Raw genomic sequence first — 23,444 nt, forward strand, 5'->3', positions numbered from 1 at the left:
GACCGAAACAGCCAGAGGGGTATGTATGTACCAGAGCCTATTCTCAGTCACAACAGAGAAATAACACATAGAATATAAGAAGTGAACAATACCCTGGGCAACTTCAAAATAAGAAAGGGCAGTTGATGAGGTCCAGGAATTAAGAGGTTGGTGCAGTGGGGATAGCATGGCAGGGAGAGCTCCCGTCTGGATGCAGCCAATCAGGGTTCAATTTCTGGTACCCCATATATTTTCCTAAGCCCCGCCAGGGTGACTTTTATTTTGAATTTGAATACTCCCCAGGAGTGATTGTGGATTGCAGAGCCAGGAATAAGCCCTGAGCACTGTGAGGTTTTGTCCTCAACCTGGTCCTTCTCATCCCCAAAAAAGCTTGATGCAGTACGCTCTAAAGTCCTAAGGTTGGGGCTGGAGTGATAGCACAGCAGGTAGGGCATTTGCCTTGCACGGGGCCAACCTGGGTTTGATTCCCAGCATCCCATATGGTCCCCTGAGCACCGCCAGGATTAATTCCTGAGTGCAGAGCCAGGAGTAACCCCTGTGCATCGCCGGGTGTGACCCAAAAAGCAAAAATAAAAAATAAAATAAAGTCCTAAGGTTGATACTCTCTGGAATGATAGTTAGGCTCTGGCATAAAGGTAGGGGGCTGAGGGCATGGACTGAATATGCCTTGTATGCCTACAGACCAGACCAGGCCTAAGTTGCTTTAGACTAGGCTGCATTCACTGAATGGCGTGGGGTCCAAATTACCGTTTCATATCAGGGTCACAAGTCTTAGGGTGACACTTAGGGTAAAGACAAACAAGAAACTCTTTGAACTTGAATAGCAGCTTGTCAAAAGGGTAACCAGAGGGAAGATGCACACCTAACGAAACAACTGGCCAGTCTGGAAAGATGACTGAGGTATTTGCAAACTTTCAGAAAAAAGCACAATTATTTTTCCCTTTCAATTTTGGGTCATACCTGCCAGTGCTCAGGTTGCTCCTGGCAGTACTTGTGGGACTGTGTTGTGGAGATCAAATCCAGGTCTTGAGCCTGTCAAGCTACTACTCTGGTTCCAATTATTTACTTATTTATTTGGGGTGTTTCAAGTAGTGCTTAAGGAGACCTGGGGCGAGGGGACCTCCAGTGACCCTTGGCCAGGCTGGCTGGCAGTTCAATCCAAGGGCCTGAGGATGCAATGAATGTTGCCCAGATCCTGCTATGTTGAGACTACCTGGGCTTCCCTGGCTATGCTGGGGGTCTCCAGGGTTACACCGAGCAACACTCAGAAAACCATTCAGTGTTGGGTTAGAATCTGGGTCAGGGGCATGCTAGACATGACCATCATTTTTTTTTTTAAGCTTTTGTTTTTATCGGGGGCCAGAGAGATAGTACAGGGACTAAGGCACTTACCTTGCAGCCCTATTTACCACATACGGTTCCCTGAGCATTTCCAGTGGTGACCGCTCTGAGCATAGATCTAGGAATAGTTTTTGAGCAACCTACCTCTGAGTGTGGCCCCAAACTTTTTTTGGGAGGGGTGGGGCATACCTGGGAGTGCTCAAGGCTCACTATTGGCTCTAAGCTCAGGGATTACTCCTGGTGAGCTCGGGACCATATGGAGATTGAACTGGTCAAAGTTAGCAGTCTACCTGCTGTATTTTTGCTCAAGCAAACATTTTTTAAACATTTTTTTAAAATGCTGTTTTGGGGGATTATGGGTCACATCCTGCTGTATTTTGCTCAGGCAAATTTTTTTTTTTTTTTTTTTTTTTTTGCTTTTTGGGTCACACCCAGTGACGCTCAGGGGTACTCCTGGCTTTGCACTCAGGAATTACTCCTGGCAGTGCTTGGGGGACCATATGGGATGCCGGGGATTGAACCTGGGTCGGCCGCATGCAAGGCAAACGCCCTACCCGCTGTGCTATCGCTCTGGCCCCCTCAGGCAAAAATTTTTAAACATTTTTTAAAATGCTTTTTTGGGGGATTATGGGTCACATCCAGCAGTGCTTAGGGCTACTCCTGGTTCCATGTTCAGAGATTGCTCCCAGAAGCTAAGGATAACCTGTGATGCCAGAGATAAAGCCCAGACATTCTATATGTAAAGCATATGCTCAGATGATATGCTCATATGAATAGAGTTATCTCTGGTCTTTTTTTTTTAAAAAAAAAGGTAACCAGAGCTGGAGTTTCATGAGGTTAAAGGTGCTTGCCTTGAATATGGCAGAACCTGTTTAATTTTTTGGGGGGGTAGGGCAGGGTGGGGGGATTGGGGAGATGGGGAGGCTCACCTGGGAGTGCTCAGGACTTTTGGTCTGTGCTCAGGTATGGCTCCTGGCACTTCTTGGAAGACTACATGAGGTATTGGGGACTGAGCCAGGGTTAGTCTCATGCAGGGCATGTGCCTTAACCTCTCTACTCTCCAGCTCCTTAAACTAGTTTGATCCCTGGCATTACATATGGTTTCCCTGAGCACCACCAGAAAATAAGTGGAAGCACTACCTTCCTCTTACTCCTGGCTCTAGCTCAGGAATAATTTCTGGTGCGGCTTGGGGGATCAGATGGGATGATGGGGATGGAACCTGGGTTGACCGCATGCAAGGCAAGTGCCCTACGTGCTGTACTATTGTTCTAGCCCTGAAACTGCTTTCTTGGGAGGACTGAGAGAAAAGATCTGAAAATGCTCAGCAAAGGGCTGCCTCCAGCCAGCCTAGCCACATTGCCTTAGAGACTCATGTCCCAGCCAATCATATCCCCTAAGAAGTGGGCTGTCTTGGGCAAGTGATACTATTATTTTCTATCCTTAGTTTGTTGTCATGGCCAATATGCTCCTCATCCACATCTCAGTGATTTGTGATCCCTGTCTTACACATTAGCAAACAACTTAAGAGAAGCTAAAGAGAGCCCATGCTGAGAAAATTTTAATAAAACAAGTTACTGCTATCCTCAGATTTTTTTAAAAAGGGGGAAGACTTAATAAAACAAATGGTCAGGAAATAAGTGCACTATCAGATACTAAGACTACGCTAGCAAAAATCTAGATTTTTTTTCAATTTTAGTTTTTGGGCCACACCTGGCAGTGCTCAGAGGCTACCCACAATGTGCTGCTGGGGGATTGCTTCCAGAGGTATTGGGAAATAAATCCAGACTCCTACATATAAGGCATGCACTCCAGCCCTTTCAGCTATCTTTCCTGAAACATCTGGAACTTCTAATTAAAATAATTTTTCTGGAAGAGAGCAGAAAGAATGGGAAAATGAAATGAAAAAGTAAATACAATGCAAGACCCTATCCCAGAGACTGATAGTCAAATATAGGCATTTTAGGAGAGGAGATCAAAGAAAAAAGCTAATTTGTCAAAACTAAGAAATGTAAATTTTGAATTAAAAAGTTGGAGACTGGGGCCAGAGTGATAGTATAGAGGATAGGGCACTTGCTTTGCACAAAGCTGGCCTGGGGTTCAATCTCCAGCATCCCATATGGTCTCCCAAGTACCACCAGGACTTACCTCCTAAGTGGAGAGTCAGAAATTACCCCCAAACCAAAACAACAACAACAAAATTGTCCACTCAATCTTCAGTTTTCTTTTTTCTTTAGACCTTTTGAGTCACACCGAGTGATGCTCAGGGTTACTTCTGGCTCTGCACTCAGGAATGCACTCCTGGTGGTGCTCGGAGGATGTTGGAGATTGAAACCCAGTCAGCCACATGCAAAGCAGACACCCTACCTATTGTAACATGGCTTTTCCCACTGTACTATGGGTCTACCTGTTGTACTATGGCTCTGGCCCCAATTTTCAGTTTTCTTGGGGTAGGGGGGCGGTGGTTGTAGTGTCAGGAATTAAATCAAGGCTCCTGCATGTGAAGCTGCACTCCATCCCTCAGAGCCATCTACTGGGCCAGAAAGTTTAAGGTTGAGGGTTAGACAAATATGTAACCCTCAGAACTTTACCTCCCAAAATTGAGCTTATAGGAAAGTCCCCCAGAAGCAGGGTGTGAAGTCTGAAAGAGAAGGGATCCGGGAAAGAGGACTATCAGGAGGCAGGAAGCCTGGACTATGGCTGACTAAATGCGGTACGGATAAAGAAGACAGGAGGGGGCCTCTGGCTGCGACTTGGATTATGGGTAGGATCCCGCCTTGTCCCGCTGGGCCTCCAGGTGCCCCTAGGGATCCCTCCCTGTCCACCCTACCAACTTTCTATCACAGACAAATCCTAACCTCTCTGCTCTGCCCCTCAAAGTCAATGGGAAGGTGAGAGTTTGAGTGCCATCTAGGATGGCTGAGAGAGGGCACGGGTATGTGGTACTCAATGGCTTTTTTTTTTTTTTTAATTTTCATTTCAGGTCACACCTGGAAATGCTCTGGAGTTATTCCTGGATTTACACTCAGGAATCACTCCTGGTGGTGCTTGGGGGATCATATGGAATGCCAGGGATCAAAATCAGGTTGGCTGCGTGCAAGGCAAATGTACTAACCGCTGTACTATTGCTTTGGCTTGGTACTTAAGTTTTTTCCTTGGAAGATTTTACTGTGTTGAAGAACAGCAGAAAGAGGTGAGGTTTTGTTCTCAACAGAGAACAAAAGATGGAACATAAAATGGGGGAGTTTGGGGAATTTTTTTCTTTTTGGGTCACACCCAGCGATGCTCAAGGATTACTCCTGGCTCTGCACTCAGGAATGACTCCTGGCCATGCTTAGGGGACCATATAGGATGCCAGGGATTAGAACTCAGGTTGGCCGCATGCAAATCAAATACCCTACCTGCTGTGCTATCACTCCAGCCCAAGTTTTGGGATTCTTGAGCCACAACAATGGGATGGCAGATGTGGGTAGGGCTTGTCCCACATCCTGTCTTATCTTCCCTGTGGAGAAGATATCCCCAGCAGCCTTCTGCCACAGGGCCCTGGGGTGCTCCCTCCATGAAGTCCTGACCTCATTATGGGGAGAGGCCTGGTCCAGCACCCTCCCACAGCTCTGAAACAACAGTCAGCAAGGCTTGCCTATACCATTCTCAGTCCAAGAGGGAATAGTCAGATTACTACCCACTGAGGATCCCAGGGATAAGGGCATGGTCTGTACAGGGCTCACCTGGGCCATGTCAGGCAGACAGTAGGTACAGTGTCCTAGGCATTGGTTAGTGGCTCAGAATCTGGAAGTCCTGGAGAAGAAAGATGGGGTCACGCAGTAGGGGTGCTCCCACACTGATTCCCTCATGTGGTGGTATGCCAGGTGATGGGGTCAGGTGGGATGACATCTGGGTGCAGGCCTGGGGCAGGGAAGGGCACCGTAAGGCTCAAGCTCAGTGGTGGAGCAGATACCCTGAAGGGAAAGGCCAGCTAAGGTTTGTGCCACACACGCTGTGGCAGCATGAGAGGTGGACATGGCCCTTTGAAGTCCTCCTTCAACTAGGCCCACACGTATTCTGGCCTGCTGTCTGCTCTCCAGCAGATGTCCCTCAGTGGATTACTTTGAGGGACTGAACCCTAAATGCATCACATTTATACATAGAACCCCAACTGGGTTCTTTATCCCAAGGGAGTGTGTGGAAACACAACTGACAGGCTTGATGTGTGTGGGGAAGTGACATCAACTTGGCTGGGCAAGAGGTGAGGGCTGCTGAAGAGCAGGAATTATTCCATCCAGGGGAGACTGCCTTGCAGATCCAGGCTCTTCCAGCCAGGCCCTGGCCCTCATGCCTTGCTCTCTCTCAGCTAGATCCTCTGTAACCTCATGGTCCTCTTTCACCCGCAAGCCCATCAGTGACTCTTGTGTGGCTTCAGGGTGTTTCAGGCCCAGGCTCTGGAGTCTGAGGCTTGGTTTCAGGGGCAGGACTGGAAGTGGGAGGGCTCCATCTTCTCTGATAGCATCTCTTGGTTCTGTACTTGGACTGTGACCTATGGACCGCCCCCCCCACCAGGCTAGGCATAAGCAGGAGATTCACTGACATCTCCCCATCATGGATGCCCACAGTTCCTAACTGACAAAGTCCTCCTAGGACTTTCCTGGAGCCTAAGCAGGAGGGAAGGGACCACATGCAGCTGATACCCATGGTGCCCAGCACCTCTCTCTCACCTTGCATCCCTTCACAGGCTATGGGGGTGGGCCAGTTATTCTGGCCACTGGACCCCATTTACCCTCACCAAGAATCTACTGTACCCACAGGGTATGGCAGAACTAGACATTGCTCCAGCTCAAACCTGGTGTAGGTCATCGACTCACCCATCTCTGGGGTCTTCCTGGTTCCTGGTGAAGACCCTCAACTAGGGCAGCAGCTTCCTCAGGACTGCCTGGCCACTGTGCCTGAACACGGGCCTGGATCTCAGAGTAGCATGCCCAGAAACTGCTCCAGCACTAGCAGCTCCAGCATTTGGTCCTTGGAGTGCACGTCGGGTTGCAGCCACTCATGGCACAGCTTTATGAGTTGGGCTAGGGCCTTCTGAGGACCTAAGGTCTCATCGTAGCAGAAGGGTCAGAAGCGCTGGCATGCAGCCTCTGGGCCAGGATCCCATGGGGCAGCCCCCGCCCTCCTCCTCAGAGTCCTCCAGCTTCACCATGACAATTCCCTCATCTTCTGAGGATGCATGTCCTGGGGAACCCAGTGTTCAGGTCTCACTGGGAAGACTGAACTGTGAGGCCAATGTTTGCCCCTGTAGGAAGAATAGGATGAGGCTGAGGTAATGAAAGTGACAATTTCTTGAGTGCCCAGAGTGTGTGATGCTGTTTGAACTTGAACCTTGCTTCACGTGGAAGCAGGTGAAACTGACAGTAACATGCCAGGACCTTAATGACTTGTCTTCTCTGAGTCTGCAGTCTCTACTATCACCCTGATGCAAGCAAAGGCTGTTTCTCAGGTCCAAACTACCTCTTCTCTCCTCTAAATGCTGCCCTTCTTACGGCAGCACCTGTTCCTACCCTGGGCTCTTCCTCTACCACTGGATGACACACATACAACCTGTTTCCTGGGACTCAGTGTCCAGCACATCACTGCAGGTTCACTCTCTCAAATTCCTCTCCCAGCTGTGTTCCACAGGAAGCTTCACCTATGTGGTCCAGTACCTGTCCCCCAACCCCCCCCCCCCCATTCAGTACTATCCTCTGGGCCCAAATTCTTACATCACAAAGCCCCATCAACTCAGCTTCCTTATTTGGATGAGACTACAGGCTGGTGAATGCTTCGAAGGGCCACAGAGAACTGGAGATCACTGCACCTGGAGCATGCAAGCAAGAACTGAAATTTTAATTTTTTTTTTTTTTTTAATTTTCTGGCTCACCAGGTGTTGCTCAGGGCTTACTCCTGGCTCTGCACCGCCCCCTTCTGGGTTGCCCCGGACTGGCTCTGCACTCGGGAATCACTCCTGGTGGTGCTTGGGGACCATATGGGATGCCCGGGATCAAACCTGGGTCAGCTGGCAAACACCCTATCCGCTGTACTATCTCTCTGGTTCCAAGGTCAGAAATTCAGATTCTAACTATTTGTGAAGTAACTCTGGCAGGTTATTGTGCCTCTGGGAACCTTCATTTCTCCAGCTGCAAATAGGGACATCAGTCCATCTTAAATTTATTGAGAGGGTGGGTTCAATTCCATGCCTGCCAGATCTGTCAGATTTCAGGTCAGGGTTGGGGAGATGGCTCCGAGTTGAAGAGATGACCTTACACGTGGAAGTCATGGGCTTGATACCTAGGGTTCAAACCCTAGACCAACGACCAGCCGCCGAGGGTTCCTCTCACAACAGAACTCCAATTACCACAAGTCCCGGCAGCAAGTTCTGCCCCGGGGCCCCGGCCATCCCGGCACCGTCACAGCAACCGGGACGGGGCTCCCAGAACTTCCTGCCAAGGCAGTGCACTGGGACGGACCAACCTTGCGCGACAAAGCTGAGCATTCTGTAAAGGAGCTCCCGAATTAGCCCCGTGCCCTCCCGGGCTTCCCCACCGCGTTCTGAGCATGCGTAACAACCGCCCGTCTTCGCCCCGCAGAGAATGCTCTCCCTGAGTGCTCCGCATCCCTCCCTTCCCCTACCCTCGCCCCAGGTTCCACCCTACTGCCCCCGTTCCCTTCTGTAGCCTCGGTCCCAAGAATCAGGTCACACTACCCGCCGCCTCTTATCACGCTCCCCGCCTCTGATCCAGGCATCCAGGATTCCGTCGACGTGTGCCAGCTTTTCATGGGGCTGCGGGAAGCACCACCACTTTGCCGAGCGCGCATGCCTCCCACACAGTGCCCGCTACTCCCGCGGGCCCCGGAAACGAGCAGGTTTCTGCACCAATCCCGGCTTTCGCTGGCCCGGCGCCGCTACCGCGTCTTCAGGGCAATTCTCAGCGGCCTGGGCCCTCCTCCACCTTCCTAGAGACGCAGCCTGGAGCCCAGGAGCAGGGGGCGTGGGCCGGGCTTGGCGCGCTTGAGCGGCGGTGAGGACGTGAGGGTGGCGGGAGGCTCAGGGCAGTGGGCGGCTCCTGGGCAACGGAAAGGCGGAGTTGCTGAACGAGGCTGGGGGGGGGGGGGGCAGGGCACAGCACACAGGTGCCGAGAGGCGGTGATCAGACACCCGAGGCCGAAAAAAAGACACCGACAGGGATTTCTACTCGAAGAGTGAAGACAGAGTGTTTTGTTGTTTTACTTCCCCGTTTTTGGGCCACACCCGGCGGTGCCCGTGGCTTACTCTAGGTCTGTGTGCCCAACCCATGCCTGGCGAGGGGGAGGACCATATGGAATGCCAGGGATCCAACCCTAGTTGGCCACGTGCCAGGCAAGCGCCCTACCTGCTGTGCTGTCGCTGCGGCTCAAAGTCGTGATTTTAGATGGCGTGATTTTTGAAAACGGCAAGTTGGGGCCAGCAGATATGTTCAGAACCGTTCGAGGAAGGGAGGAAGTGATGGAGGTGAAAGGGGAGAGCAAGAATCCATAACCAGACGTGCAAGACCTCGCGATTCAAGAAAGTGACAAATTGGTATCCAGGAGGAGTCTGGAAAGGGTCAGAGAGATAGGGCACTTGTTAGGAAAATATCCCAAACCAGCCAGGAAGACTAACTGATGAGCAGGAGCCCTTTCTGCGTTATGCAGCATCTCTACCAAGGCTTTCTGAGCTTGTTCGAGTTCCTACACATAGCAGGTGGGACACAAATGCTTCCCCAAGTTGTCAGAGGACTGTACAATCCGGATTTATAATCTGGAACTCTGCCTGTAAAGCGTACTCAGCCTCCTTTGTACGAAGTCCCAATACTGTCGCAAGACGCTGTTCTGTGAGAAGAAAGATTACAAATATTTTCTGTCCTGGGCCGGAAGGATATTACATCTGGTAGAGCAACTTGCCTTATACGTAGCAGACCCGAGTTTGATTCCTGGCATCCCAGTATGGTTCCCCGAGCATCGCCGGGGTAATTCCTGAGTGCAGCGCCGAGTGTGTCCCAAAAACAAACCAAAAAAAGCTTTCTGTCTAGTAGGAAAAGTATCCCAAAGATTAGAGTTGATACGACTTTGTGCTGTTCTAGTATGTAGGTCCACCTTTTTCTCCCATTCCTTTCTGGGAAACATCTGTCATTTTCCCCAAGGTGAACGAACAGTCTTGGACTAGTGGGCACCGAATTGTTAACTTTATTTCGGCGCCTCCCCTCTAGGTGCTTAGGAGTTATGCCTCTGTGCTCAGGTCTGACCCCTAGTGGTACAGTCGAAGAAGGAATTGGAATCTGCGGGAGGCAAGGCAACCTCTGGCCGGGTTTTGTTAACTTTTTTGAGAATTATGTTGTAGAGTCTGAAGAAACTCGGTTCTTCGGGACGGTGAAGGATAAAGATAAAAACAAGCGGGAAGCGGTAAAAAGGACTGGGGGGGGGCCTGGAGAGATAGCACAGCGGGTAGGGCGTTTGCCTTGCACGCGGCTGACCCGGGTTCAATTCCCAGCATCCCATATGGTCCCCCGAGCACCGCCAGGAGTAATTCCTGAGTGCAGAGCCAGGAGTAACCCCTGTGCATCGCCGGGTGTACCCAGAAAGAAAAAAAAAAAAAAGACTGGAGGGGGGGAAGGCACCCTCGGACTCGTCTCGGAGCCACGCTTCCCGGCAGTCCTTGAGCACGTTGGGGGCGGGGCTTTTGAGTCCTCCAATCCTGGTCGTCACCGCAGTCTCCCCGGCTCTCTCCCAGTCATGCCCGTTGTTTGTAGCTCCCGCCTCGCCGGCAAGATGGAGGCCGGTGTCGGCTGTCTTCAGGAAGGACTTGACCGGCGAAGTGCCACCGTGAAACAAAAGCAACCGGCCACAGCCGGTTGAGGTGAGAATAGCAGCACGCGTGAGGGTTCAGGCGCCTGGCACGGGGGCCGCGACACAGCCCGTGGAGAAATAAACGGAATGAGGGCGCCGCGCGTTCAGCCTCGCGCCAAGGGGCCAATCGAAGCGCTTGTCCTTTCCGCGGCCTTCTGGGAAGTGTAGTCTTCGGGGACGAGCCCTTGCGGCTGGTTTGGCGACAGACTGTGGAGAGGTGTGACGGGATGAAGGGAGGGGTGGACGAATTAATTTAAAATTGTGTAAACGAAGTCATGAGTGTCGAAGAGAGGACGGGAGCGTGAGTGGTTCGGGATTCGGGGACCCGTCACGCCCAGCTGCCTTTAATACAGTGAAGACCAACCCTCTGTGAGGGAGTTCTGGCACAGTTACACTCTCATGACGGCTGCGGACACAGTGCTGAGGCCTGGGCAGAGCTGCAGCCTGTTACCATGCATGGTGCCTAGAGGAAGCTCTGCCCGGAATGTGTGATCACTGATGCCCCTGGAGCCATTGTTGTGCCCCAGTCACCAAAGTATTGTGACGCTGACCGGTCATGTCTGCTTTTCTGAGTCTGATGTTTCCCATCTGCTGCCGCCCATGGGGAACCCCCCACCCCATGGCACTGTACAGGACGTGGAAGGTGGGGACCCCTGTGGCTCTGGGCTACCCAGAGAGGCAGGAAAAGGCTTTGCTTCTCGAAAACTGGAGCCAGATTTCACAGAGCCCAAGATTTTAGGGACTGGGCCCTGGTTTGGTGACACTGACCTCTGAGCACCTTACTGAGGCTCAGTCTCACTTTGCCACTGGCCTGCATGATCCTAATGATCCTAACTGAGAGCGCAGCCTGTGTATCCTGCAGTGTCAGTTGTGCCCTTGCCTGACTCTGAGAGTTACATCGAAAAAGGAGGCAACAGTCTCAGGTGGCAGCATCTTCAGGAAGGCATGTGATCATGGCAGTGAGGGAGTTGACAGGGGGCCGACATTTGTCCCAAGAGGGGCCTACTTAGAGTGGGCAAGTGGCTGAGCTCAGAGCCTATGAAGCACAGACTTCTGTAAATGCCCTACTTATGTGTGACTTGTCTCTGATATTAGATGACCCCTATCTGACGTTTCATTTCTGGAGGGTAGATTCTGCTACTTTTCCCTCATGCTCCATTGCCTTTGTACAGTGAGGAATAGGAGAATGTTTCCTGTGTGACAGATGAACTGTGGGGTCCAGGACAGAATCACGTCCAGTGGGAGAACAGTTGGCTAGCATAGCTCGTAGAGTAGGCTTCCTACTGGAAGAGCCTCTACCATTTTCCATCCCTAACTTCTTGCTTTCCTGTAACATACACTCCTGAGGGCTTGGTCACTATCTCAAGGTCAGCTTCCACTGTGTTGTTGACTCAACTGCAATTTCTGTTTGACATGGACTTAAAGCTCTGATTGTGATGGATGGGTAATCTTCCTGGACAGTCTTCCCTCATTTCAGCTTGTTGCAAGAGGGAAACTATTCTGTACTTTCAGCTGGACTTCTTTCAACACAGGTACCTGTGTGTGTTTGTACATGTGTTCTTGAGTACCAGGAAATAAAGATGGAGGAAAGAATTCTTTCTGACTGTCCCAGATAACACCTGCAAGTGCTTGCCTGTCAAAATGTCACTGGTAGAGGCCAGGAAGGGACTTGAGTACCCAGCCTTAGTGAGAGAAAGGTCAGATAAAGTCATTACTTGCTTTCCTGAAGAGAGAAGCAAGAGAGGGTGACAGAAGGGAAGTAATTCTTAGGCCACTGATGATTTTTTTTTTTTTTTTGGTTTATGGGTCACACCTGGCAATGCACAGGGGTTACTCCTGGCTCTTCACTCAGGAATTACCCCTGGCAGTGCTCAGGGGACCATATGGAATGCTGGGATTAGAACCCGGGTCAGCCGCGTGCAAGGCAAACGCCCTACCCGGTGTGCTATCGCTCCAGCCCCGGGCCGCTGATGATTAAATGCATTAATTGCAAAAGTTAGGAGCACTTGGAACCTGTTCGATGTTAGGGAAATCAGGATGGTGTGACTGACTTCTGGACTCTCGTCTAGAGGTTGATGTGTTCTGTTTGACAAAACGTCAGGACAGGATAGGGAAGACTCTGGGGAGCTGGTGACCCAACTTTTGGGGACATTGCTGGCAGAATATTGGTGATTTCAAAATGTCACTAATCTGAAAGGAGTGCAAACCTTGTTGAGCTGCACAGTAGTGGTCCAGCAGCACAGACTGATGTGAGACCCTCAGCAAGTGCCAGTACCAGGTTTCTGTGCAAGTCATCCTGGCAAAGTTAGCAACAATGGAGAGAAAGGAGGAACTTGGGAAAAAGGATTTTCTACTCATGAGGGAAATCTGCAGTCTTGCAGGAAGGGAGAGGGCTTCTTATCTGTTTCCCAGCTGCTCTGGCAGTCACCTGGTCATGGCTTTCCCTTCCTGGCGTAGACAGTTGCCATAGAGATGCACAAACGACCTCTCCTCCTGAGGCCCAGTCGCCAAAGCACTTATTGTCTTTATGACTTGCACAAGGACTCAGAAAGTTGGGGACATTCAGAGACTTTTCTAGTCCCTTAGCTTCCCAGTGGTGTGAGCTTAGGTAGGTGTGACATGTCCTCCTCCCAGGGTGCATTTGGCCTCTTTCTTTCCCTCCCCCCCTTATAGCTCATTGTGTGCAGGAGGACCATTTTTGGACCCCATGGATTGGGACATAACCTTCACGATCGTGAAGGACATAACCTTCATGATCCCTCCTGGTGCAAAGAAAACTGGAGTACATTGCTATATTGTTCACTGCCTGACTCATTGGCAGGTGGTTGACCACTGTGTCTTTCCTCAGGTGGCTCTGAGGATGTGGACACTCCCTTCTCCCTTTAGCACAGCCCAAGGCCCTTTTGAGGGCCAGCAGACTGGAGATTTGGCTGAGTCCACTAAGCCCATCATAGATGGAGCCCGGATAAGCTGTTAGCTCTCCAAAATCAGAAATGCCACATCCTACTGTCTGCCTCTTCTCTGTTCTCAGCCCAGGCTATTGGTGAGGCATGTTCAGCAGCTGGTCCCAGCTTCCCTCTGCCTTGCCTCATCCTTAACTTGATCTTGGGTCCCGCCCTGTAGCTGCCCTTAACTCTTGGGTATGGTAGCAGTACCTTCCCCAACTCTTAACGACCGAATAGTGGAACAAGTAATTGGTCATAGTTTTCTTTTATATATATATTTTTTCTTTTTTATATAAAAGTAGTTCACAATAATTCATTACAGATAATTTTCAAACACCAATCCCATCACAATAAAAGGGAAGTGTGTGAAGGTTGCTATATTTCATTCTGGAGCCATTTAAGCCCAAAGATAAGAGAATACAAGCAAGTATGTTAAAACCAAAAATTGTGTGCTACTTTTGATAAGTAAGTGAGATAGAGTGTAAGAGGTCACTCCGGGAAATTGTTGGCCATTGATGAGATTACATGGTACCAGGGGCAGTTTGTGGGTGTGACTGCCACGCTACTGGAAAACTACCGGGGAGCTGGGGGAGGAGGCCTAGTCCCCATCTGAGTGGGCTTGGAGATCCCAGTCACGGGTTCCCGCATACCTGGATTTTTCTGCTGGTCCTCTCTTGAGTGAGGTTCATCCCCTCTTGGGTGAGGCTCATCTGAGCGTGTGGAGAGTGGCCTTAAGCATGGCGGCAGTTGGGTTTTGTAGCTTTTTGGCTGCCAGGATTCTGCCAGGGACGGGGAGGGAAACTCAGTCTGCCCCTCTCCGAGGTACCCATGGGGAAGACAGCCTGGCATGGGGTCAGGACATTCTGTGGTGCTCTCTTCTGGGAGCTTTAGTTTATAGTCTCTGGGTCTTGGCTGTTGATGAGATCACATGGCTCCAGGGGCAGTTTGTGGGTGTGGACTGCCAAGCTGCTGGAAAACTGGGGAGCCTGGGGGGAGGAGGCCCAGTCCCAATTCGAGTGGGTTTGGAGATCCCAGTCATGAGTTCCCTCATACCTGGGTTTTTCTGCCGGTACCCTCTTGGGTGAGGTTCAATTGGTCATAGTTTTCAGGACCCTAGGTCCCACTCAAAGAGCACAGGAGTGAGGTTGCAGCCAGAAACAGGTGTAGGGGTCAAGAAGAGATTGCCTGGTCTCAGCTCCTTTTGACTGGGAATAGACAATACTTCCAGGAAAGCCAGGGTTCTGGTTCTTCTGCTACACTATTTCAGTTTGAAACATAGATCTTGAGGACACATGTAGGGCTGACCACAGAGACTTGATGTTAGGTGTGAGTTCACAAAGTAAAATGTGGAGGCTGCTGCTGCAATACGTGTGTGTTTGGTGGCCCAGAACTGCCTTCCTACCTCCCCAGGCTTCCCCAGCAGAGAGATAGAGACAGGGAGATGGGGAACCACAGACTGATGGTGAAAATGGCCCATTTAATGCAGAGCTGCTAGTATACTTATAGAATATCTGAGGGGCTTGAGGTAATAACATAGGTGTGATTGATCATTTACATAGATAAACATTTGGCAGTTAATCTCTTGGGGAGACTAACTCAAGGAGACACTGTCTTCTAGGACATCTACATTGCTTTTATCTTTCCCTCTAGTTGTATATGTTATCAATACTTGCAGTTGTTTGGATAAACAGAGTAAGAGGTAAAGATCCCAACACTTAGTTCTCTGGGCTCTGAGAACAAGCAAGGCTTTTACTGTAAATCCCAGACTAAGTCATCAGGCCAGTTCAGCTTGTCCTTCTCCATGGGGGTCCTGTCTCTTAAGTCATAACAGCTTTCATCAAGATCATGCATTTATGCTTTCTAGACTGTCCCATTTCGATGCCGGGGTAGCTTTGCTATTCTCCCCGGATCCATCTCAGTCCCATGGCAGGACCTCTATGTGTTAGGAACTACAGCAACTGAAGCCTGAGTCAAGTAATTATAGTGGATGCCCAGGAGTAGATTTATTTCAGAGTTGATCAACTCCCAAATATTAGGAGCATAGCATTAATGGTCTTTCTGTGTTTAACCAAAGAGCATTGCTATTTACATTGTAAAATTTACAAAGAGCATTTATATTTTATGTTGTAAAATATAAAAAGGTTATAGGGAAATAGAAAGCCAGGTACAAATACACAGCAGTTCAAATACAAAGCAGTACAAATACAAAGTTCAGAATTACCAGAAAGTTTTGGCTTATTTGTAATCAAGACTGACTTGGGGAACTGACAATGAGACATAAAATACAAAGGAAAGTTTAAAGATAAACTTTAACTAAATTAGGGATGCTAGTGATGGCATAATAAGCTTCTCTGGGAGGAGGAAAAAAGGGGAAATTCACTGATGAAACCTAAAACACTTTGGGTTAATATCCAAATAGTTCAGTAGCTCCATCTATGATTCTTGGCCAACTAGGCTGGCAGTTCAATGCAGAGGCCTGAGGTGTCACACTGCCCAGGCACCTGCTGCTGGGGATCCCTGGGCCATCCCCACATGCTGCATCTGGCAGGAGATGGCAGTGTGTGCAGTGGCTGTGTGTGTTCACTCAATTCATGTTCATTTCAGCATGTGTTACCTGTTCCGATAGCATTCCAAAAGGGAGAGGGAGAGGAGTGTGAGAGAGAGAGAAAGAGAGATAGAGAGAGAGAGAGAGAGAGAGAGAGAGAGAGAGAGAGAGAGGAGGGAGGGAGGGAGAGAGAGAGGGAGAGAGAGAGAGAAAGAGGTGTAGGGGGAGAGGGAGATTGAGGGGGAGAGAGGGAGAGAAAAAGAATTACTAGAATTACTGAGCCTTTGCTTCCCAGTGTATAAAATGTGGTGGTAGGTAGGGGATCTCCCTTGGTAGAGCTTGCTGTGAAGATTAAGTTAGACCTAGTGCTTGAATTGCAACCCTGAGGGCTCCATGGTGGAGGCGCTGATCTGGACTTGGATCACTGTATCACTGTATCACTGTCATTCCATTGTTCATAGATTTGCTCAAGTGGGCACCAGTAACATTTCCATTGTGAGACTTGTTGTTACTGTTTTTGGCATATTGAATATGCCATGGGTAGCTTGCCAGGCTCCGCCGTGCAGGTGAGATACTCTTAGTAGCTTGCCGGGCAGTCCGAGAGGGATGGAGGAATCGAACCCAGGTTGGCTGTGTACAAGGCAAACGCCCTACTCGCTGTGCTATCGTGGCAGCATGGACTTGGATAGGGAAAAGAATAGCGAGACTGAGAGTATATTCACAGACCTTCCTCTTGGTCTCCCTCTAATTTCATAATCCATCAGTTCCCAGGAGGGAGGTCAGGCTTGTGGCACGTATTCTCTGTGCTGGGCTATGGCTTCAGGGTACACGTGAATGCATGTGCATGCCTGTCTGGAGAATGACAAGGAAGAGGGGGTCCAAATGGACTCCTCTGGGCCATCTGGGTTGGCAGGACCCTGAGCACCCTCTAGTGGTTGTGAGAGCCAGGCAGGGGTGCCCATACCATCAGGACTGGATTCCTGCCCAAACAGAGAAGAGCTAATGCCAAAGTCCCAAAGGGAGGACACAGAGGAGGCACCCCAGCATGTGTGGCCACAGGTGGGCACTTCTTTTTTTTTTTTTCTTTTTGGGTCACACCTGGTGATGCACAGGGGTTACTCCTGGCTTTGTACTCAGGAATTATTCCTGGCAATGCTCAGGAGAACCATATGGGATGCTGGGAATCGAACCCGGGTCTGCTGCATGCAAGGCAAACGCCCTACCCACTGTGTTATTACTCCAGCCCCCCATAGGTGGGCACTTCTGAAGCGCCACCTGAGAGTTACTTGCTTACTTTTTATTTGTCTTTGAGCCATACCCAGTGGTGCTCAGTGCTTACTCCTGGCTCTGTGTTCTCTTAGGAGACCCTTATGCGGTACCAGGAATTGAACTCAGATCAGCCCCATGCAAGGCAAGCACTTTAACTCTATATACTATTGCTTCCGCCCCCAACCTGAGAGTTATTTGAAGAAACATTAGGACAGAAGTGAGAAGTACATCTCTATAGACTGGTTGTTTTTATAGGGGTGCTGGAGTGGAGCACCATCCCCTTCCTCAGATGCTCAGCACATCACTTAATGCTTGGGGGATGTGCAGTGCCAGAGATCGAGCTCAGGGAATTGCAGGTGCAAGGCATACATCTATCCCTGGTTGGTTTTGAATGGGGCAGAACAGGAAGCCATAGTCAAGCTGGCATCTGAGCACCACCAGCCGCCATTCTTGTGGTGCCAGAGGGGAAGCATTTATGACAGGGACCTGGTGCATCCAGGGCCATGCTGAAAGCAGCAGCAACAGGAAACAGGAACAGAGTCTTGTCTGTTCCTCCATGCAGCTGGGCAGGGAAGGACCGGAAACCCAAGAGGTGAATGTGGCTCTGCACCTCCATGGATCGGGAGAGTGGAGGATGTCCAGAGCAGCCCTGGACAGAACAAAGGACACCACTTTCCCATGACTACCACCTGGGTTTGGGGTCTGTGTGCACCCCACCATTTTTCCGAAGCAATCTGTTTTCCTGGGGCTGGACATGGAAAGGCCACTGGCACTTAAAACCTGGAAAGTTGGCACCATGCACAGAGCTGCCACCAGGGGGCAGGAGAGAGCAGCAGAGCCTAGAGGCACTTTCCAGCTAATGGGCTTTGAATTTGTGGTTCTGTGGGGTTCAAAGTTGAAGTGTAGACCAGAGTGATAGTACAAAGAGGAGGGTATTTGCCTTAAACTCAACCAACCCGGGTTCGATTGTCAGCCTCCTAAAATTGTTCTCTGAGCCTGCTGAGCCTGCCAGGAATGATCTCTGAGTGCAGAGCCAGGAGTAATCCCTGAGCACTGCTTGGTGAGGCCCAAAAACAAAACCAAAAGAACAAAGGTGAAGCTCAAGTTTGAAGATCTGCTAACCCCATTACTTGGAAGGCAGCTATGCTCACCACTATACCACCAATGCAACCCCATTACTTGGGAGATGAAGGACACTGTTGGAACCCAGAGCAGATCATTTAGGGAGTGTCAGCTTACAGGTTGATTTGTTTTTTTCACTTATCTTCCTCCACCCCATCCTGTTTGCTTATTAGGACTTGGTGAAATTTAGTTGCTATTGTAACTGATCATGGAAAATTAGAAATATTTTTCAAGGGAAAAAACCAAATACTGGATGAGGGCTGAAGCTATATTACAGTAGGTAGGGTGCTTACCTTGCATGTGGCCAACCTAGGTTCAATCCCAGCACCCTGTATCATTCCCTGAGCCCTGATAGGAGTGATCCCCAAGCGTCTGTTCTCAGGTACTCAGGTTGTTTCCAGAATCTGGCTATTGTGAATAGTGCTGCAATGAATATGCACGTGCAGATGTCATTTTCATTTCTACTGTGCTTTTTTTTTTTTCTTTTCAGGTCACACCCAATGATGCACAGGGGTTACTCCTGGCTCTGCACTCAGGAATTACTCCTGGTGGTGCTGGGGTATCGAATGGGATGCTGGGAATTGAACCCTGGTTGGCTGCATGCAAGGCAAACGCCCTGCCCGCTGTGCTATCTGCCCTCTACTTTTTTTTTTTTTTCCGTTTTGGGTCACACCCGGCAGTAATGCACAGGGGTTACTCCTGGTTCTGCACTCAAGAATTACTCCTGGTGGTGCTCGGGACCATATAGGATGCTGGGAATCGAACCTGGGTCGGCCGCGTGCAAGGCAAATGCCCTACCCAGTGTGCTATCACTCCAGCCCCTCTACTGTGCTTTTTTGCACCCTCAAGATATATTCCCAGAAGTGGTATTGCTAGGTTATATGGAAGCTCAATTCCTAGTTGTTTTTTTTTTCTTTTTGGGTCACACCTGGCAATGCACAGGAGTTATTCCTGGCTCTGCACTCAGGAATTACCCCTGGCCGAGCTCAGGGGACCATATGGGATGCTGGGATTTGAACCCGGGTCGGCCGCGTGCAAGGCAAATGCCCTACCCGCTGTGCTATCTCTCCAGCCCCCTCAATTCCTAGTTTTTGAAGGAATGTCCATATTGTTTTCCAAAATGGCTGCACCTGTCGGCATTCCCACCAATAGTGAAAGAGTGTTCCTTTTTCCCCACATCTGTGCCAGCACTGGTTGCTTTTGTTCTTTTGAATGTGTGCCAGTCTCTATGGTGTGAGATGATATCTCATTATTGTTTTAACTTGCATCTCCCTGATGATTAGCAATGTGTAATATTTTTTTGTGTGCCTTTTGGCCATTTGTATTTTGTTTTTGAGGAAGCTTCTGTTCATTTCTTCTCATTTTTTTATGGAGTTGGAGATTTTTTTCTTGTACAAGTCTATTAGGGTCTTGTATATCCTGGATATTAATCCCTTCTCAGATGGGTATTGGGTAAATATTCATTCGGATTCTGTGGGCTCTCTCTGTATTTTGGTCACCATTTCTTTTGAGGTGCAGAAGCTTCTTAGTTTAATGTAGTCCCATTTGTTTATGTTTGTTTCCACTTGCTTGGTCAGTGGTGTTTCATCCTCAAAGATGCTTTTAGCTTAAATGTTGTAGAGGGTTCTGCCTACATTTTCCTTCATGTACCTTATGGATTCATGTCTGATATTGAGGTCTTTAATCAAACACTTTGATCTGACTTTTGTGCCTGGCATTAGACAGAGGTCAGACCAAACTACACTTTTAATATTGTTCTCTCACCTGGTGATCTTAGGACTTGCCGGGCATTCCTGGTTATTCACATGCCTATGGAGTTCAGTGATTGGGCTTGGTGATTCATGTCATGTTCCTTTGGTCAGCTGGTATTGGGACATACTCACCCGTTCTACTGAGGTGAGGTTTGATTTGTACTTGTGGGTTGAATTGTACTCTGATGCTTGCAGCAGGCAAATGTCATGTTTGTATTGGTATGTACAGGATAAAGGGCCTTTCCTTTTGTCACATTTGGTGATCATATGCAAAGCATGCAATGGGCCTTGTCAGATCCTCCCAATTGTGATCAGTGTCAGAGTTTTTATGTCTTTGGTTTTACTGTTTGTGTTCTGAATGTTCTTTGGGGTCATAGTGGCTGCTGCACTATGTGATATTTGCCAAACTGGATGGGAGTTGTGGTGCTTGGTTCAGACAGTGGCCTGAATGCTACTCAGGCCCCATGATACTTGGAGACAGCGGGGTTGCATCCATGCTGGGTAGGGGGCTGAAGTCCAGAGTTTGGATACAGATTTCTATGTGTGTGAGACATCTCAGTCCTGGCCAGGGATGCCATGCAGTGCTGGGTACCCTATGTACACTAGAAATTTCCCTTACCTGACTCTCTTTGTGCTAGGTTCTTTTTGGAGTTGTGGATGGCATTAGAAGATGTTAGAGTGCTTTAGAGTGCTTTAGAGGCAGGGCCCTTGCTTGCCTGCTCTTCCCCTTTAGAGTAGTATCCAATGCTACTATAAGGTAGGTCATTACTGCCTTTTTGTAGCATAAGTGTCTCAGTTATACAGTTCTAAAAGATCATGTAGTGTTTTTTGTTTTTTTTGTTTTTTTTGCTTTTTGGGTCACACCCGACGATGCACAGGGGTCACTCCTGGCTCTGTACTCAGGAATTACCCCTGGCGGTGCTCAGGGGACCATATGGGATGCTGGGAATTGAACCCGGGTTAGCCGCATGCAAGGCAAACGCCCTACCCTCTGTGCTATCACTCCAGCCCCGAGATCATGTAGTGTTTGAAGGGAGCGCTGCTTCTAAGACTGCATTCATTTTGAGTGAGCCAAGAATTCACAGTTGCTCATGTGCCAGAAAGCATTACAATGAGGATCATGGGAAGGTAACAAGCTTAGCATTGTGAGCCCAGTGTGACAGGCTAGGATAGTATTACAGGTTAGCTTCCCCTGTATGAGTCAATGAATAATGCTCATTGTCAGAGGAGGGTGTCATGTCCTCACACACCACTCTGCCTTCACACAGTGATTGACTAAGTCATAGGAGCATACAGATTGAGAGCACTGGGTGACCACCACAGACAGAAAGGTTAAAAGAGAAATTCAGGGAGCTAGAGCAATAGCAGGGCAGTAGGGTGTTTGCCTTGCACACGCTGACCTGGGTTCGATTCCCAGCATCCCATATGGTCCCCTGAGCACTGCCAGGGGTAATTCCTGAGTGCAGAGCCAGGAGTAACCTCTGTGCATTGCCGGGTGTGACCCCCCAAAAAAAAAATAAAAGAGAAATTCATAGAAATGGAGTGTGCTGGGCATCATGCCAGTTACCACTTACATACATCACCTGCTCTTTCACTCTTATTGTGTCCCTGACCATATTCATGGGTTTTCAGCAACCATTACATGCCTGTTTTCTAGGTTTTACTTCAGCGTCCAGAACCCCAACATGCATATTGGCTTGGTGCTCATCATGTTCTACCAGAGACCCAGGTGACTGCTTCTACTCCTGCTGCAACACTGTTAATTTCCAGCTCCAGAGTGACTGAGGTGGGGGTGCTGTGCAGAGGTGATTCATCACTGATCACACAATAAATGCAAGTGTGTCATGTCATATGCACATTTTTTCACATCATGTGGAAAAGTTTTCATTGCATTCAACTGTTTTTTACTTTTTTTTTTTTTTAGGTCACACCCGGCGATGCACAGGGGTCACTCCTGGCTCTGCACTCAGGAATTACCCCTGGCGGTGCTCAGGGGACCATATGGGACACTGGGAATTGAACCCGGGTCGGCCACGTGCAAGGCAAACGCCCTAATTACTGTGCTATCACTCCAGCCCTTCAACTGTTTTTTAGTCTTTACCAGTTTTTCAATGGCTAATTCTATGATTCATGAATTAAACTTATCACTTTTTATATGTTGTAACACATGTAACATACAGTAACCTTGCTACATACTTTCTGTGTGTGTTCATTTATATCCTGCAGCTATTCCCTGGGTGTATTCATTTACATGACTATGAAATATGATAGGGGATTAGATTTTAAGAAATCCATCATTGCATCATTAAGGAGTATTTCATGTCTTCTAAACAGTTTCTGCTGCTACATCATTGATCTCTGGCCTTACATAAGCAAGGCAACAGCATTGTTGTTGAGTCCCAGTTACTGGCCCTTAATTTTTTTCTTAAAGTCCTGATACAATGGGATCAGGCCTACACATTAGAAGGTTGATGTTTGTTTCTTAGGCCACCAAATCTCATTCAGTTTCATCCTCTATGTCCTCTGAGCAGCATTGGGCTTCAATTCTGAGCATATAGACAGAGCTAGTCATTGAGCACCTGGAGTGTGGTCTAGAAATACATCCTAAGGCATAATTATAGGATTTCTTTTCCCCTCAGATGCTGCAGATGAGCCCATGGTAGCCCTCAGGGCATGCTTGGCTTGCTGTATCACTGGGTCACTGGGAGCACAGAGGGTGCTGGGTCAGGGACCACCAGGCTTGCGCATTACATTGCCTCAGTTGGGACCTAAGTGCCAGTTACTTGGCTCTGGATCTTGTGTGTGCAAGGACTGTATCCCCATGGCTGAAATGTTTTCTTTGTACTTTTACTGTTCATTGATTATAAATGAGGCACTGAAACTTGCTGGAGGTCCAGATTTCATTCCTATTGCTAACTTCATGATCCTGAGTTCAGATCCGGGTGTTTTCTCTGAGTGCTGGTAGGTGTGTATGTGTGTTTTTAGTTTAAAAACCAGCTGAAGTAAAATAAATTTCTTTTCCTTTTAATTTTATTAAAGGCTATTTCCCACCGTGTACTGCAGTACTTCAGTTTACTTCTCATGTTGCTGAGTTGTAGATTCCAAATCCTAGATCCCACTTTCTCCACATGCACATTGTTTTGTATTTACTCACTTTTGAGCATTGATGTTGTGAATAACCACATACAGTTCTTTGCTCACTGTTTGATTCTTCACAATGTGGAGCTCTTGAGACTCAGTGAAATGATTGCAGGTCTAGGGTCTGTCTACATTTCCTTAAGCAACATTGCCAACTAGTTTTTTTTTTAAACTAGTCCCAGTTTATTTTATTTATTTATTTATTTATTTATTTACTTATTTATTTTGCTTTTTGGGTCACACCCAATGATGCTCAGGGGTTACTCCTGGCTTTGCACTCAGGAATTACTCCTGGCAGTGCTTGGGGGACCATATGGGATGCCGGGGATCGAACCCAGGTTGGCCGAGTACAAGGCAAACGCCCTATCCGCTGTGCTATCGCTCCGGCCCCTGTTGCCATAAGATCTTACTTCAAGTATTTTTGCCGGGTATGATAGAACTTG

The 23,444-nt window shown here is 48.8% G+C and overlaps 2 long non-coding RNA genes across 6 annotated transcripts; one reads left to right on the forward strand and one right to left on the reverse strand.

Moving 5' to 3' along the window:
- Positions 1-1,857: 1,857 nt before the first annotated feature.
- LOC129406796 (uncharacterized) lies at positions 1,858-7,194 on the reverse strand. Of its 2 annotated transcripts, XR_008631257.1 has the most exons (4): positions 7,093-7,194; positions 6,199-6,626; positions 5,068-5,245; positions 1,858-3,208 (listed from the first exon to the last, which is right to left on the reverse strand). It is a non-coding gene; the product is annotated as an uncharacterized LOC129406796 (long non-coding RNA). The 2 variants fall into 2 exon arrangements; XR_008631256.1 differs by lacking the exon at positions 7,093-7,194 and having other exon boundaries at positions 6,199-6,892.
- Positions 7,074-22,918, forward strand: LOC129406795 (uncharacterized). Of its 4 annotated transcripts, none has more exons than XR_008631254.1 (4): positions 7,074-8,388; positions 10,116-10,241; positions 21,521-21,700; positions 21,788-22,918. It is a non-coding gene; the product is annotated as an uncharacterized LOC129406795 (long non-coding RNA). The 4 variants fall into 4 exon arrangements; XR_008631253.1 differs by lacking the exon at positions 7,074-8,388 and adding an exon at positions 9,459-9,787; XR_008631255.1 differs by lacking the exon at positions 7,074-8,388 and adding an exon at positions 9,459-9,787 and having other exon boundaries at positions 10,135-10,241.
- Positions 22,919-23,444: the final 526 nt, after the last annotated feature.

The sequence above is a fragment of the Sorex araneus genome, chromosome 8, assembly GCF_027595985.1.
Source record: "Sorex araneus isolate mSorAra2 chromosome 8, mSorAra2.pri, whole genome shotgun sequence".
Classification (NCBI taxonomy): domain Eukaryota; kingdom Metazoa; phylum Chordata; class Mammalia; order Eulipotyphla; family Soricidae; genus Sorex; species Sorex araneus.